Here is a 17,082-nt window from a genome sequence, read left to right on the forward strand (position 1 = left end):
CTACTGCAAAACAGAGGCTTGTAAACATAAAGTAATGAGACTGTCTCATTCAGACCAAATGTGTAGTGAACAGTGAAAACAAGTCAGCAGCTGGCAGAGTCTGTACATATGAGACTGTACTCACAATTTAGGTGATATACAACTTTATGTAATGTATCTGGCATTTGTATCCCCTTTCCCAAGTCTGAAAACCAAGCTGTGCGTTTCTGAGAGATATTGAATTGGTTAACACGTTTAATGGCTCATGAAATTGGGAGAGACAAAACCCCCCAAAACCCCCTCAGCTATGTTGCCATACAAAGAGCAGTGGCAACTGTCAATAACATCACAAACTGGAATATCGCTATTGCATGGTTCAGAAACAAGGAGCAGCAGTTTACTGTTTTTAAAAAAAAAAAAAAAAAAAAAGGATGTTCTTTATTTTGTCAGATCTGCACTGAAGAAAACTTAGTGTCAGTAGCTTTTGTAGAAGTTACAGGCTGCTCAGGGCTACATGATGTCTGTGCTTTTGTCCACCTCCATCATGCAGTTACCAAAAGGGACACTGAAGTCAATAGAATCATAGAATCATAGAATGGTTAGGGTTGGAAGGGACCTTTAAGGGTCATCTAGTCCAACCCCCCTGCAAGGAGCAGGGACATCTCCAACCAGATCAGGTTGCTCAGAGCTTCCTCCAGCCTGGCCTTGAATATTTCCAGAGATGGGGCATCCACCACCTCTCTGGGCAACCTGCTCCAGTGTTCCAGCACCCTCACTGTAAAAAAATCTAAATCTACTTCCTTCTATTTTAAAACCATTACCCCTCATCCTATCACAACAGGCCCTGCTAAAGAGTTTAGTGACTGATGCTGAAGAGTTTAGTGACTGATCCTTTTCCCATTTGGGACACTGTTGTAAACTGGGTCTGCTATATAACAGCAGATACAAAATAAGGACGAGATACTTGCAGCACATGAGCCGCAGTAGCATCTCTTCTCTTTCTAAGGGCGGAGGAAGAAGAGAGCCGGCTAGGAGGTGCAATGCCGGACATGATGCAAGGGAGTGCTCTTCAGGGTGACATAGGGGAAAGTGCCATAAAGGAGCCATACCCAGAGGGTGCACAGAGGTCCCCAAACCTGGGTGGGGTTTCCCAGGACAGAGAGGCCGTGCCAGCCACTGCAGCCCAGGTAGCTATGGAAACAGCTGAGCTGCTGCACCAGGACCCCAGGGACTGAGCAGTCTCCTCCAGCCTGAAATCTTCTGCTCAGGGCTCAGTTACTCAGGTGTCATGGAAGATATAAAAACCATGCCATGTTTTGGTTTACTCAGAGACCATTGTTAATGTTTACGCTAGCTTAAATGCAATATTTTTCTTCTTTGAAACAAGCCCCTTTTGGGGTGCTCTGGTAACAGTGAAATGTTATAGCATTCACTAGGCCAAGTAATATAACTGGAAAAACAGACAAACTTCCAAACCCTTCCTCAATATGATGGTGCATGTGAGTTCTACTTCTGGTATGACTTGAAGACAAGAGAACTCCAGTTTGCTTTAATAAAATATAGTGACTGAAGATCTCAGATAGCTATTATTCTTTCTTCAGAAAGATAACAAACAAGGAAAGGAAAAAGAGGCAAAATGTAATTTCAAGGAGTATTTGTGCAAGGGCCATTGCAAACATAAGCATTTGCACGTACCGTTGAGAAATGTGAAGTGAGATCACTTGTGCACATATACAATATAATCCACGATTTACAAGTTGGTAGCGTGAATAAATAGGAACTCCAGAACATAAAAAACACTGCAGAGAAAATTCATCCAGCAAGAGTAAAATATGCAAATTTTAAACCTTCAGGGAAACTCTTTATTGATCATTATAAAAGCCCCCCACCCCCTCCCCCTTTTCAAAGCGATTCCGTAAATTGAGAGGGATCAGAAATAATAATTTTCTTGTCTGGCATACACCTGTTGTTTTAAAGGACAGAACAACAGAAAGGAGTCTTTCAGGTCATGCAGGAGATGAGTTGCATGGTAAGTAGGATTTTAAAATCAACCATGACTGGAAAGGGCTTCAGGTGTGTCTTTTTTGTTTAGGAAGGTTTTTTTTTTTGGTTAGCAATGTCATTCAAACACTGTTCTTGAAAAATTCTGATGTACTGCAGATGTAGATACCAGCCTGAGTGTTAAATTGCAGGTGCTCCAAGGAGCAAGTAAAAATTTGAAGTAGTAGGCAATACATAATACTTACCTGGAAATAACACAAAGCTATTCATTAACAGCAAAAGTAAATATGTCTCTGAATAATACTAAGTTATGGTTTTCTGGAGGCAAAAGGCAGAACAATGTTGACTTTGACTATAGAATTACTTCATCTTACATTCTTTAGTTATTATTTAGGTTAGTGGAGGGTATTTAGAAATAGCCAAGTTAGGCTGATTAAGAAATTCTGAGTTAAGTAATTTTGCAGAATTCAGCTTTACTACTATTTCAGAATTCCATTTCTCTCTTTATATTTGTAATTAATGTCTGCTTAAAATACACAGAAATAACACAGAATAAAATATATTACTTGTTCTAATTGAGAGAGATTGGAGGACCAAGCATCTCTAGAATAAGCCATTGAATACAATTCTTTCAGCACCTTCATCTATTTTTCCTTTGTCTGACTAGGCTAGAAACTCTAAGCAGATTGTATGATGGTACTTCTCCTGTTATCTTGTTGATTAATATTTTAGGAGGGTAAGTATTTTCAAGATTTTGTTTGATCTGAAAAAATCTTCTTTTTTTTTTTTTTCTGCCACAGAGGAGTATGCAGACAAGCATTCCTGAGAGTCTGTAAGGTTCTGAGGTATTTTCAGCAAAAAGTGCATGTTCACTTTCTGAGTTAAGAGGAATTTCTTCAAAGACGTGTATGTAAATCTACTCAATCTGGATGACAAGTGACTACGCAGACATTTTTTTAGAAAATGACAGATTTACTAGTCACATATAATCTTAAACTGCAGGTGTCTTACTGTTGATGATGACATAGTAGAGGAACAGAAGAAGGAGAGGAATGAAATCTCTGGTTGCACTGCTGGAGCGGAAGGGGGGACAATGGGGCAATTTGCATTATTTATAATGGGCTTTTGGTTGAGAGCAAAAGATTGTCAAATAAACATTTCCATCTCTTTTCAAGAAATAAAGATTTTTTTACAGATACAACAAAAAGTATCAGAGTGACTTTTACTGTTTCCCTCACTATTATTGACTTCATTTTACAGTACTATGTGGAGGAATTTTGGAAACTTTTGCTGCTCTGTTTCTAGCTCAGTGCTAGGATGACTTCATTGAATAGCACAAAATTCAAGCTTTTTCCTGCCAGTGATCAGTGATAACACACATGAGTAAACCAAGAGTGGCCACTTCAGCCCACCACTTTACCTTCACTCTTTTGATAAATCCCAAGAGCTGCAGATAAATTACTTTGATACCGTCTGTACTTGCAATTAGTACTAAAGTTAGGAATATCTTAATGTGGATGTAATTGAGGGCAAAACTTGAGGCCATTGGATTTCAATTCACTGTACAAACACAATTTCTTCCAGTTAGTTGCCACCTTTTAAACTTTATGTCTTTAATGAGAAAATCTGAGAATGAGAAAACTCTTTAATGAAGGGAATTGAAATGGAGATGACTCTACAGGCTCAAACTAAACCATAAAGGGAGGCTAGACTGTTTTATTTTCCCACTAACTCACTGGATCAAATCCTATCTCCTTAAATCAATTCCCTACCTCCCATTTCTTTATTGCAAACAAGATTTGTCCTTTATAGCCTCAAATTCCCATTGCTTAGGAAAAGGCCTTTGAAGGTCATGAGCTTGCTTGTGTTTAAGAAAAGATAAAATTTGGCTTACAAGCCTTTGGCTTGTTTGCTTAAAGCACATGTCTATTTGTCTAAATGTTTTTCTCTGCTAATTTGAGCACAGAAAGATGCTGTAAGTACTGTTCTTTAAACCTAGGAGTGAATTTAGGGGCATGGAATCAGGTCTTCTATGCCCGATCCCCTAAGTAGTCTTTTTGAAGTCAGTGAGGAGAACATAGCCCTTGTTCTGTCCAGACGGTTGTTGAATTATGAACATCATTTGCCAGAAGATACCACTGATGGCAATTTAGAAGCATATGAAGTTAACATGAAACACCCAGGCTGCTATCCAGAATGGAACAGATGGATCTGAAATTGGTTAATGCTAGATCAAGGAAAGCTCAAGTATTTGTACTTATTAATGCTGTCTAGGTTGCCCCTAGTGATCACGGTGCACCCATGCATGCCTCAGCTTGCCTGTACTTTGCACTAAGCTAGCCTGATCCAAGAACTACAGAGCAAAGGAGTTATCACTCGATGCCTTTAACCATTTCCCTGTTGAGAAAAAACTTTTATAGTTCTATCTCCAGCCATCCACATCCTAAAGGTTTTATTTGTGATGGCTTCTTTTTTTAAACTTATATTATTGGTCCATATTTTTTCACAAGTAGAGCTTCTTTATTTTCCCTTCTTGCAGTATGGCCATCTGCTACCACTTCAGCTTTAACTGCATCTTTTTGATCTTTTATTCTCACTTGTGCACTTACCCATTGTTTTCACCTGTCTCTCTAAGTAATACTAAGCATACATCTTTCCATGCTTCAGTGTCCAGCTCTGCTCTATCTTCTCAGTGTTTGCTCCCTGTCATGGCTCATGAGACACATGGTTCAAAACTTTCTTTTAGAGAAATGAAAGATATTGCGTTTTTGCCAGTCATCCTCTAACTCTTCACTTTAATCTTGATATTTTCTCTTATTTTTTTTAATGTTGATATAAACCAATGCCTAACACTAGATCAAATAGACGCCTCCCCATACAATGTAATATATTATTATTTCTTCTTTTATTAAAAATATCATATTAGTTTGTACTCACAGCAAAAATGTAATTCAGCTTTAGGCCTTACAGAATTGTGTTTGGGAGATTAAACAATTGTTCTGATCCGTGAAATTATCTACCAAACACTGACTTTCATCAGATTTAGCACACTAAAAGTGGATTCAATTAAAAATTTAAATGCCTCAGAGTTTTACTTTTGATTTATAAAGCTGAAGCTTCCTCTTACCAGCCCAGACTATATTGCATTCCCCTAGCACTTGCATTGAGAACAGTAATTTCCATGTGGAATTCCTCTCTTTCTGGACAACATCAGTGTGTTTGAAGGGACAGTCTGTCCCACTCCTACTGTCCTGTCATATTTTCAGTCAGTAAGGCTGCCGTGATAGTAGGTCTGTAAGTGACCTGGAAGCTCCCCTGGGACCAGGTTGCTGTTTAAGAATTGAGCCCTGTCAGATTGCCTGCGCTGCCAGGAACTTGCTTTTATCTATGGTAATTGCTTTTAGAGCTGGATAGCGAAGAGGCTCTTCTCTGAGATTCCCATGCTTCATCCTTGCTTGTGGCAGACTAGTTTCACAGCTGCTCCAGCGCATTTAGGAGTCATTTTTCTTTCACCTAGTGGATATAAATCTGCTGCATTCCGCCTGCAATTGACTGTCCCTCTGCTTCGCTTTAGGACTTGTCCATTCAGCATTGCTTAATGATCCTGATCCTGCAGTCCCTTGGCGTTGACCGTAAGTTGGGTGGGAGAGGGGTCAAGTTTGAGGCTGATTGATAGAAGCAGAAATTACTCCCCCTTTCAAGTCAAACTAGGGTGAGCAATTTCTGCTGGCTTCCTCAATCTAGGATGCAGCGGCAGTCCATGCTATTTAAAAGCAAATGTTTACAGGAGAGAACCAGTTTTCACAAGGCAAACAATTTTCTCTGGTTCTAACAGATTTTCTAGTTATTGATCAGCACAGCTACTTTTCTGAAAGGGAGAGAAAGAGCTATTGGGGTGAGCAGCAAAGTAGCAGAATTTACACTGTATTAATTTGTGTGATACCAACTTTGTACTAGATGGTATTGCTTCCAGCCATGTTACTTAGCTGTAGGAATTTCAAGGCTGACAACTGTTCCTTCAGAGGCTATCGCACCAGCTGGGGATTGCTGGAGTGAGGGTGACCTGGATTTACCTTTTTCCTGCATAATTCCTCAGTTGCAAAATTTCTAACAGGGACAAGAATCCAGCTCTGAAAGTAAACCTGTTTCCCTTCTGCCTCGTGCACACCATGCAGGAATGGATGTAGCCATAGGGAAAACTGACAGCTCTTCAAGAATAACCAACTGGAGATCAGGCAAACAAATAAAAGGGATTTTATCATATTGAATGTTCGTGGGAGAAGAACAGGACAAAGAAAAAAAATGTTTTCCATTTTGCCATTACAAGGAGCTCCTTGATGTTTTAGATCTGTAAATTTTTTTGCTCTTTAGTCAAGGTGCCTGCTTTAGACAACATTTTGTATCATTAATTCCCAGGATCCTGCAGGCTGTTGCATGTGGGAAGCCCTGCGCTCCCATGTGGAGCCTCACCATTTTTAATGGTGTGCTGTGTGGGCAAAGGCATTTCCCCCTGGAGAGAAACTTTCAGCGTGAGGTGCATTAGTCAGTCTTCCCTTGTTTGTGTTGATCTTCCAGGCAAAAAAAAAAAAAAGGAAGATAAAAGGTAGCAAAGAACTGAAAGCTGCACGTGCATCCTCTTACACATGCATGCAGAAGTATACATGCACAAAGGCAGGAGCAGGCATCAAAAGAAGTTATTCTGGTTAATTTTTGTGTTGTCTAAATTATGAGCTGACAGTATCCCCTTGTATCCTGAAACAGCATTCATCAGTTGCAAAATCTCACAGGGAGAGATTTCTCGTTTTTCCCATATTTTGATTTCTGAGCATAGAGCTACAGTTATTTTAGATGTACATTTTTATTTCCATTCTCATTTGCTGTTGAATCTTAGTTTTACATTCGGATAGAGAAAGTCAAAGTTATCTTTCAGCTGAAAACATTCTTTCTTTAAAAATTTGGCTGCTCTGTTCTTTGATTTATTGCCTTGCTTATGTTGGACAACATACGAAGTCTCATGTCACAATATTCCTGTTATGAACGGGAGTGTTTTTTTTCTCCTTTCTCAGTGATAGATAAATCAGAGGAGCTTGCATTTCAGCAGACAAAGCTACAGTTTGCTGTTCTGAATATTATATTAATTATCTCAGATACTGCACTTGGGACACTGTACCTACCTATTTAATTGCCTTGCCGAAGCTGTAAGTCTGAGTTCCTGTATTGTCATGCAGATTGTATAATCGGTTACTCCTGTGCAAAGGGGTGTGAAAATTCTACTTACTGAAATTCCTCTTTGTGTTTGTACCAGTGACAACAGTCATACATGGAAGCCCATGTTTATGGAGACATTATTTTCTGAGCAAAACAGATGGGATAAATTAATAAGAGATAATAGGCACATTTTACAAATTTGGGGTATATTTTTGTTTCCTGTTTGAAAAGCCATCAATTCAGAAATGTTAACTTGGTGTGAATATTTAATACAATTGTCTGTATCATGGGTGCCAGTTTGCTAGAAATATGCAGAGCCAGATCCAGCTACTTGTGTTTTATCAAATTGTGGCTTCAAATTAGGAAGCATGTTTACAACTCAGAAATGAAGTTATATGCCAGAGTTTTGGACTCAGCCAGACTCAATGCTCAGTGCTTGACATATAGCGATTTTCCAGCCAGTGGCCCTCAAAGCACTATCCAGATGATGAGGACCCTGGTCATGGCTTCCTTTCAGTCCTATCACCTACCTCAGGGATCCCGAGCAACGGATGCCTCCTTTAACAAGGACACCTTTACAGTGATATTAACTTGTCCCTTAAATTACAGGAAATCATGATGTTCTGTAAAACAACAGGGCATTTGTTGCTGATTTGTCTAAGTTGCCTTACATAGCTACTTTGTCTAGAAAAGAAGGTACTTGGGTACTTGGAGACTGTCTGGTGCATGGCCAGTAGAGCGCTATTGGGCTTTCTGTTGGGAGCACAGCAGAAGCAGTACGTGGTAGGTCAGCTCCAAAATATGCCTGCATGTGAAATAGAGTGGAGAGCAAACAGCCATGAAAAACCTGGAAAAAACTTTGTCATTGCCTATATCTGAACCTGATGAACATTAAAAAAACAAAACTGCTAATATGTAATAGAATGAAGACTGGGATATTATATTCAAAAAAGACTAAGCAGCTGTTCTAAGCAAGCTAAATATCTCAATGACCAATATAATGAAGCACCAAAGGTAGGTGTGTGTATCTGTAGGACTGCTTATACTCCTAGCCATCCTCCTACAGAAAGACCCTATTAAGTCAAGGTAAATTGTACCAACTGACTTAAAGTGGTGCCTGTCTGCTCTAATTTTTTTGATATAGCAAGCTGAAGCTTAGTGTGGTGGTGATTGTACTGACCTATTAAGGCTGAAACTGATAGGAAAATGCAGTTGTCACCTACAGCTTTGTTATTGTGCTGCAACAGAAATATTCTTTTCTTGCACTGTTCTTGCAGTCCGCTTCTTTCATTGTCCAATTAGATAACACTGGTACATTTTGCTATGAGGATGCATTTTAAATGGGGTTCTTTTTAAAATGCATTTGACAGCCTGAAGACACTACCAGAATAAATTAGTTATGCTTAGTGCTGCATTCGAATAGCACTTTTTCAACTGCTTTGAAAATAGAGTCACTCCACACTTTTAATGGTTTATTGCAACTCAGTACAACTTGTGTCATTCTGCTAAACTAGGCTGGTGACTTTTCCCCTCTGAATTTTTTTGTCTGAATTTAATGTTCATGAAGGATGCCAAATTAACAGCCCTAAAGACTTTCCTTCATTTTTTGAGAGGACATTCGGAGTATCAGCAGTGAGAACTCAGTGTTTGCTACCCTGCCCCAGCAGTGTGACCTTCAGCTGACCACCTCAACCAGGGCTTCAGACTCCTGCAGGCTGGGCCTTTGCCTGTCCCGCTCACACTGCCTCAGATGGAGGCATTGCAGTGCTCTGTGGCCTTCAGAGCTGAAATCATAGATTTTTTCTCCTGTCTGCCGCATCTTTTTTCATAACAAGTCACTGGCTTTTCCTCACAAAATTCTGCCAGGTCTGTTGCTTGCTATGGGAAAGTGTTTTGCTATGTTTGGTTAAAGTGCTGTACGTTGATGGCTATGTAGGCATGAGTTCAAAAAAGCAGTTAAGCATGGTCCTGTGGAAGACAATGGGCTACCTGTCTTAATTTAAGCACTTGTTTAAGTACTCTATTAATCTCACATTTTCAACGTCCATTATACTTATTTCACTAAAAGCTCACTGCTGATATCACCTTTGCTTAATATTGAAAGCTGTTGGGTGGCGATCAAGTCCTCCTGTAACACTTTATAAAGTAATGTAAGTCCAGCACACAGCTTCTGTTTTGCGTACCAAAACACGCAGACATCTGAGGGTACAGGATATTTTCATGTGTGAAAATTTGAGTGACGTAGGAGCTAGTATCCTGACTGATAAGCAAATGTTCATAGTGCAGAGAGGACTTCAGGTTCAAAGACATACATTTTAAAAAACATGATATAGCAAGTGTCAAGCTTTGCTTGCTTCTTCCACTTAGAATTCAATTGTGTAAACTTTACACCTGAGTACTTGGACCATGAACAATTTATTTGAAGATGCCAGTCAACCAGTCAGCAGTACAAATACTCCCAAATGCACCTGCATTTGATTTTGCAGAAACAGAAGGAAAACTCATTTTCAGTGCAGTTGAAAGCCCCCAAATTTTGTTTCTTAATTAAAACTTTGGAAGAGGGGCAGCAGGAGGATTTTTCTGGCTTTTCTTTAAAGATCAGCAGAAGCATTTTATATAACTACAGTTTCGGTGAAATATCCAGGAAGGAATTTCAACATTATAACATTATCAGTAGTCTCACGATAGGTTTTTCTCAGGATTTGAGAGTTAGATTCCCAGTCTAGTGATATAATTTGCTCCTATACGTAGTTGACCTAATAAGAGCTGGATGAGGCTTACAGTGAGTTTTTTGGTACAGAAGTGTTAGTGAAGGCACTGCTAACTCCCTTACCAGCTGACTTGTGAGTCAGTGAACACATGGGTCAAGAACAGGGAGGGGGCAAGGCAAAGCAGAGCTCAGAATGCTGCAATTTAATCTTTCAGTATGTAAGTGTTGCATGAGGAGAGACATCATTTTTCTCAGGCCATCAGTCTGTTAGCATTGAGTCTTGGTGTACAGAAGCACCAGGGAATGTATCTTCCCTCACTAGGAAACTGAATTGATAAAGGTCGAGGGAGATGATTTTTACCCTGAGGGTAGTGAAACACTGGAACAAGTTGACCAGAGAGGTGGTACATGCCCCATCCCTAGAGACATCCAAGGCCAGGTTGGATGAGGCTCTGAGCAACTTGATGTGGTTGAAGATGTCCCTGTTCCTTGCAGGATGGGTTGGACTAGATGACCTTTAAAGGTTTCTTCCAACCCAAACTGTTCTATGATTCTAAACCTACAGAATATATCAGATGTAAATTAAAGCAGCATAAAGTGATTGGTGCAGTTTAATATATTGATGGGAGCTTGCTTTGGTGTAGATAACTTAAAGACAATGTCTGAGGTCTAGGCTGCTTGTAGTCCTCCAGTTTTGAGGGTGTAAGCATGTGCTATAAAATGTGGTAGGTATGTGTTATGCTCTCCAAAAATTCCTGGTAATGTATTTGGATAAAACATTCTAATTTTCAAGGCTTGGTGTATGATTTAGTATTGATGTGCACTCTTAAATAGCTCTTGAGTTTCCGATTAGAGCTGTCTGTATTCTGCCATTAGGCATGTGATGCAAGAGCATGTAAATCAACCTGGCATCTCACTGTAGGAAAGGTGCTTCATTTAGGTTAAACCTATGCCCCTAGTGTGTTTCCATGGCAGACTATTAAAATAGAGATGTTTTCTGTACCTGGAGGAGCAAATGCAAGCAAATGCTCTCGTTTGTGATATAAAAATGTAGACACAATTGGCTAATAGTAGCTAAAATAGGAAATATCTCAAGAAACTTCATCTCCTGAAAACAAATTGGCATTTTGGGTATGATCCAGCTCATTCTAATGTGATTTTTCATGACAAGTCTGTTTCCTCATCCCCTTCAGAATAGTCTAATTTTATGTCTCTTTGTATAAAATGTCTGGATTTCAGATGTCTGATAATCAGTGGATGCTGACAAAGAGGATTTCCTAGATACTTTAGACCACAGGTTTAGCTCCTGCCCTCCAATAGACTGAACACAAACAGCATTTACTTTTCTAAATCTCTTGTCCTGGAATACGTTCATAATTTTTTCCTTCATGTAATCGCTCCTCTTAAAGGTACTTAAGCAGTAATAAAAAATAAAATACCTTTTATCACATAAGATTGCCTGAAGCAAGAAAGCTCCAGAAAATCATCTTCTATTATACAAAATTAGTTTATATTTCTGAAGCCTGAGTCATCATGCTTCTGAGTGCAGCTTGTAATGAGGACTTATTAAATAATTAGTGGTAATTGCATGATGAAACAATGCCGTATACACATTAACATGAGTCTGTTTAGGCCATAGACCCACAGACTTTGTAATTGCTGTCTGAACAAAGTTATAATCAAAGTTATGGATGATACAGGTTTGCAGATATTGAGAAATTGTTAAATAGCTGTAGCCCTTGAATAGGCTGAACATTTACAAAACAAGATGAATAATCTGTAGTTGCATTTAAAAAAAAAAAAAAAAAAAGAGTGCTCCTGAATTTGCTAGCTTCATCACAGAAAATGGCTTTTAGAGATTCATGAGTTTTTCAGAGTAATATGTTTTCTTCATAATTTTTTTTTAAAGGAGAACTCTTTACTTTTCACACAAGACAAAAATGTCAACATTTACAATGGATCACTTCTCATAAGAATGTCCAGAAATGCAATTTTAAAATTGAAACAAACTGCGGAAGGTGAGATTGATGTTACCTGTATTACCTAGAACTTGACTACTTAGTAAGTCTCACAGGATAATTGTAAGTGGGAAAATAATTAGAAATAACAAGGTATCTGTTCTTGGCTTGTTGCTGTTCAATTGTCTTGCTAGTTATTTTTGAATCATCATACTAAAATTTACAGATAGATACAAAAATCACAAATGGATAAATTATATATGCTATGCTTACCTGAATAACATTTTTTGAAAGTTCATCCATATATGAAGACTTATTATAGACTCAGAGAAAGTATTTATAAGGTGAGAGTGTGATTCAGTGATTTGAAAATGACATAGGTATCACAGCAGATAGTCAAAAGAAGCCAAGCCTCCAATCTGATATTGTATGCAATGTAGTTCCTGCAATGTAATTCCAGCATGCTTACACCTTCTGATATAAAAAGAAGTAGGAAGATGGAATTTCTTCAAATCTATAGTGACAGTGACCAAGTCTTATTTCACTAGTCCTTCCCATCCTCGTCTCTTCACAAAGGGTACAGAAAAACACAAAAAGGGGCTCTGGGAAGAGTTACAAGAAAGAGTCAATGAAAACATCAAAAGAGAGAGACTCCAAAAGTTGTCCATTATTCTTCAGATATTGTTTATCAAGGGTAAGATTAAATAATGTGATCCATATGCATTGAGAAGAGGTAGCTGGTTGTATATGGCTCTGCATCTGAAAAGGCAGAAACACTGAACCTGAGCTGGATAAAATCAGATTAGAAATAATACTCTGTTGTTTAACAAGTAAGAGTAATTAATCACTGGAACAATTTATTAAAGGAGAGAGCAAAGTATTTGTATCTTGTTTTTACATCAAAGGATGCATTTATACATGATCCACAGTCATTTAACCCAAACTTGTGGTTGTGATGTTGAAATGTTCAGACAAAATTCTCTGCTCCATAAGGCTCATGCTCTTCGAGTCCATTGATTGCTTTTGGTTATTCTGCTTCAGTCACAATGCTCTGCACTTCTCTAGTGTTTTCTACTAACGGTTCTTAAATACATCAGTGATACAGTGGATCTCTGCAAGACAACAATGCATCTACTGCTGGATACTACATCAGGAGTATCCAGAGCCTCTGACAGCTGCTTGATGAATAAATCCACTTAGTATCACTGGAGAGGAGATATTTTCTTAAAAAAGAATATAGCCTTAAAAGGGCTAATTTTAAAATGAGGAAATTTGATAATAATTTGAGTAATTTTTCTACCTCCTCTATGTTTAATATGATGGTACACATCACAGCTCATTTTTCTGTGTAATAAACACTGACTTTCAAACAGAACCACAATTTAATATCCCTTAGCTTCTGTGCCTAAATCATCCAACGTGGACCTCCATCCTTACCACCTAGAAATCTGTTTCTCAGTGTCACATGTAACCGCATTAAAAGGCTTCGGACATGTTTGTTCGTTTACAATTGCATTTTCATTTGTTCCCTCATGTTGTGGTTTTGTTAGTGAGGAGGGGCCTAAGGTGGTAGCTTCTGTAGGAAACTGCTAGAAGTCGCTCCCCTTTGTTCAGTGGACTCGGCCGGGCCTAGGGCGGACCTGCTGCTGGCCAAGGCCGAGCCAATCGGTAGCAGAATGTTCCGTGATAACACCTCTGCGATAAGGTATTTAAGAAAGGGAAAACAGAAAAAAAAAAGGAGAAGAGAAGATGTGAAGAAGCTGAGCGGGGGCAGAGGCGCAGGCCTCATGGGCCTTGCAGGCCTCACCCTATGGCCTCCCGCCAGGCAGCTGACTGGGCCCGACTAGGTCCGGCCCGGCTGCGAGAAGTGGAGAGGAGATGAGAAGTAATAAGATGTAAAAAAGATCCTGAGAGACATCTGCCAGCCTCTTGTGAGGAACGGCTGTAGACGCCAAGGTCAGTTCAGAAGGAGGGGGAGGAGTAATGCAGCTCCTGGCCAAGATTCCCCTGCAGCCTGTGGTGATGACCATGGTGGAGCAGGTTGTCCCCCTGCAGCCCATGGAGGCCCACAGAAGAGCAGAGATCCACCTGGAGCCCATGAAGGACCCCACACTGGGGGAGGTGGATGCCTGAAGGCGGCTGTGGCCCGTGGAGGGCCCGCTGGGGCAGCCGTCCTGGAGAGACTGAACTCTGTGGAAGAGATGACTCACGCCAGAGCAGTTTCACGAAGGACTGTGGCATATGGGTGGGACCCCACAACAGAGCAGGGGAGGAATGTGAGGAGTTCTTCCCCCCAGCCATGAAGCAGCGGCATAAAACAACGCGTGATGAACTGACTGCAACCCCCATTCCCTCTTCCCCCCTGTGCCGCTCAGGGAGGGGAAGGTAGTAGAGATAATGTTAAGCTCGGGAAGAGGGAGGGGTGGAGGGAGGTTATGTTGTTCTCTGTCTCATTCTCCTGCTGTTTGCAGTAATAAATGAATAGTTTTCCCCAAGTGGAGTCTGTTTTACCCATAACGGTAACTTTAAGGATTTCTCCCTGTCCTTATCTCAAACCTCGAGCTGTTTTTCCTTACATTATCTCTCCCTATTCTCTTGGAGGGTGGGGGGAGTAAGAGAGAGACAGCATAGTCTGGTCCCAATTGGGGCTGAACTACGACACCTCAGTAATAATTGTTCACATTGTTAATGTCTGTGAAGAACGTATGACTGCTGGTATTCTGTGGAAAGTTCTGGTTGTAAAGGAGAAATTCATTTCATTGCTGACTTGAAAAAATCGCATGAAATGCCTTGTTTTCTCTGTGTGTCTGCATCAATGTGCCAGAAGTTATGGAGTTAGATAACAAGCCATTGGCTATTAAAGACAGATTCATATAGTTTGCAGTACAATATTTGCTAGAAGAGAATTTGAAACACTTTTAGCCACAGTTTTGCTTATGTTTTTAATTGCAAAGGTAGCTATCTTGCTGTCACTTATTTGTGAAAGGTCTTTTTTTTAACACCTTTTTAAGACTCCGAAAGTGCTATTCGCCACTAACAATATTAAGTGAATCCAAACAGGAAATGTTCTTTGGCCTCCTCGGAAAACTTCTCTTGATTGTCTGTTCCACACGGGGATGAACCCAAGTGTGTTCACCTGTTTTCAAAATTGAGAAATGAGAAAATCAGATAGACATGTTCTTATTCAAGACAGATGTAACATGAATGGAGGCATGAAAGGGGAAGTTTATTCCCTGTCTCAGGTTTGAAAGCACAAGTCACAGCATGTAAAGTAAGAGGCACACAGCCTATCCTTCGCTTCTGTCATGGTTTAGCCCCACTCAGCAGCTAAAATAGCACATGGCTGCTTGCTCACTCTGCACCTACCCAGTGGGACAGGAGGAAGAATTGGGATAAAAAGAAAGGCAAAATTCATGAGTTGGCATAAAAAAAAGAGTTTAATGGAACAGCAAAGGAAGAGAAAACAAAGAGGGAAAACAAAAACAATAACAGAATTCACTAAACACTTGATACACAGTACAATAGCTCACAGAGGATCCTGATGCCCAGCTCACTCCCAAGTAGCAAAACCTGCCCCTCAGCCCCATCCCCACTGTATATACTGAGCATGACGTCCCATGGGATGGAATGGCCCTTCGGCCAATTTGGGTAAACTATCCCAGCTGTTGGCTGGCTAATTGGTAAGCTATCCCAGCTGTGTCCCCCAGCCACAGGGGCCACTAGCTCCAGTTGTCCCTCACCTCAGGAGAAAATTAATGCTATCCTAGCTGGAACCAGGACACCTTGCAATTCTAGTTCTGGTCTTGCTCACCTCAGAATGGCTGAAAACGCAATATTTTGGCCACTCATCTGAGAGGAAAAGGTTAGGATGCAAATATTAGCTCTGAATATCTTTTTTTCTCTTTTTACCTTTTTCCCCCAGCATAGTCATCTTTATTGAAGCATATCTATTTTTTGTACAAACTTTTGGTTTTGAGCAGTTGACATATTTGTGACAGAAAGCTATTTTACCAGAAAAAATCCTACCAACTCCAATATTGATCTTTTGGAGGGTAGTAGCAGGACTGCAATTCTATTAGGAATTCCATCAGCAAATGTAAAAGTAGAGAGTTTTAAGACATACATTTTCAAATGTTTTCTCTAATTTAAGAAAGAGAATTCACAGCTCCTATCGCTTTTTGCCTTGCTTCTACAAATAAGCCAGATTTCTTCTTACTTGGAAATATCATTAGGCTTGTTCCCTCAGCCTAAGCCAGCAGAGTGGAACATTTCTATATTTTGTAAAAGAATATATTAACTTTTCTATTTCAATCTTTGTGCCTGGTTCAAAATAATCTTTATTTGTGATTATGTATCATAACTATTCTTTCATTGCATTAAGATAAAATAACAACTTTTGTATGTAAAAGGCCAGATGACTCTTTCCATTTAAGCTTTCCCAACTGTAAATGTAGAGCATGGGAGCTAAGGTACGATTATTAATATGACAGAGAAATGCATTACTGTGGTGTTGTATTCAAGGGGTGACAGGGTGGGTAGCACAGGTACAACGTAGGCAGAGATGTTCAAATGTTCATCACAGCACGTCTTCAGCCATGCACTCATCTTCTGAAATGGGAATAGAAATTGCCATGTTAATAGCTTCATTATCTCTCAGAAAGTTTTTTTAAACTCATGATTTCTTAGCATCCATTGCTCTAGATTTCTGCAGGTGTAGTCACGCAGCTTATAAAACCCTGCTCTGCTCAGAAACATAACTTCAAAAAGAAAACTAATTGCTCTTCCCAATCACCAAGATAGGTTTTTCCAGTAGAACAACTATTTTCCTTCCCTTTGCCCAGACTCTGTTTTCTGTTTGGTGCCTTTTATCAGACCATGCCATTCTCAGAAATGAAAATTAAGTACAATTGCAATGCCATCGCTTGGCTTGATAGCAAACTTTGGTGTCTAATATGGAAAAGTTTGACCCCATTCAGCTAAGGGATTAATGCCTGAAACATGGAAAATGCTATATGTAATAAGTAGGAAATTGGAAGAAATGGTTAGTTATGGAAGAAGAGGAAGAAACAATAACATTTTTAGTTTGTTTTCTTCCGAAACTAAATTGTATAGTATCTATGCGCATGTACTTGTAGACAAATGGCTGTGTATTGCCCTATGTGGCTATAACTGCTCAGTCTCCTAGATCTGCCAATTCTTGTCACTGTATTTCTGATGTTGTAAAGA

This window comes from Chlamydotis macqueenii, chromosome 2 (assembly GCF_036417535.1).
Source record: "Chlamydotis macqueenii isolate bChlMac1 chromosome 2, bChlMac1.mat, whole genome shotgun sequence".
NCBI lineage: Eukaryota > Metazoa > Chordata > Aves > Otidiformes > Otididae > Chlamydotis > Chlamydotis macqueenii.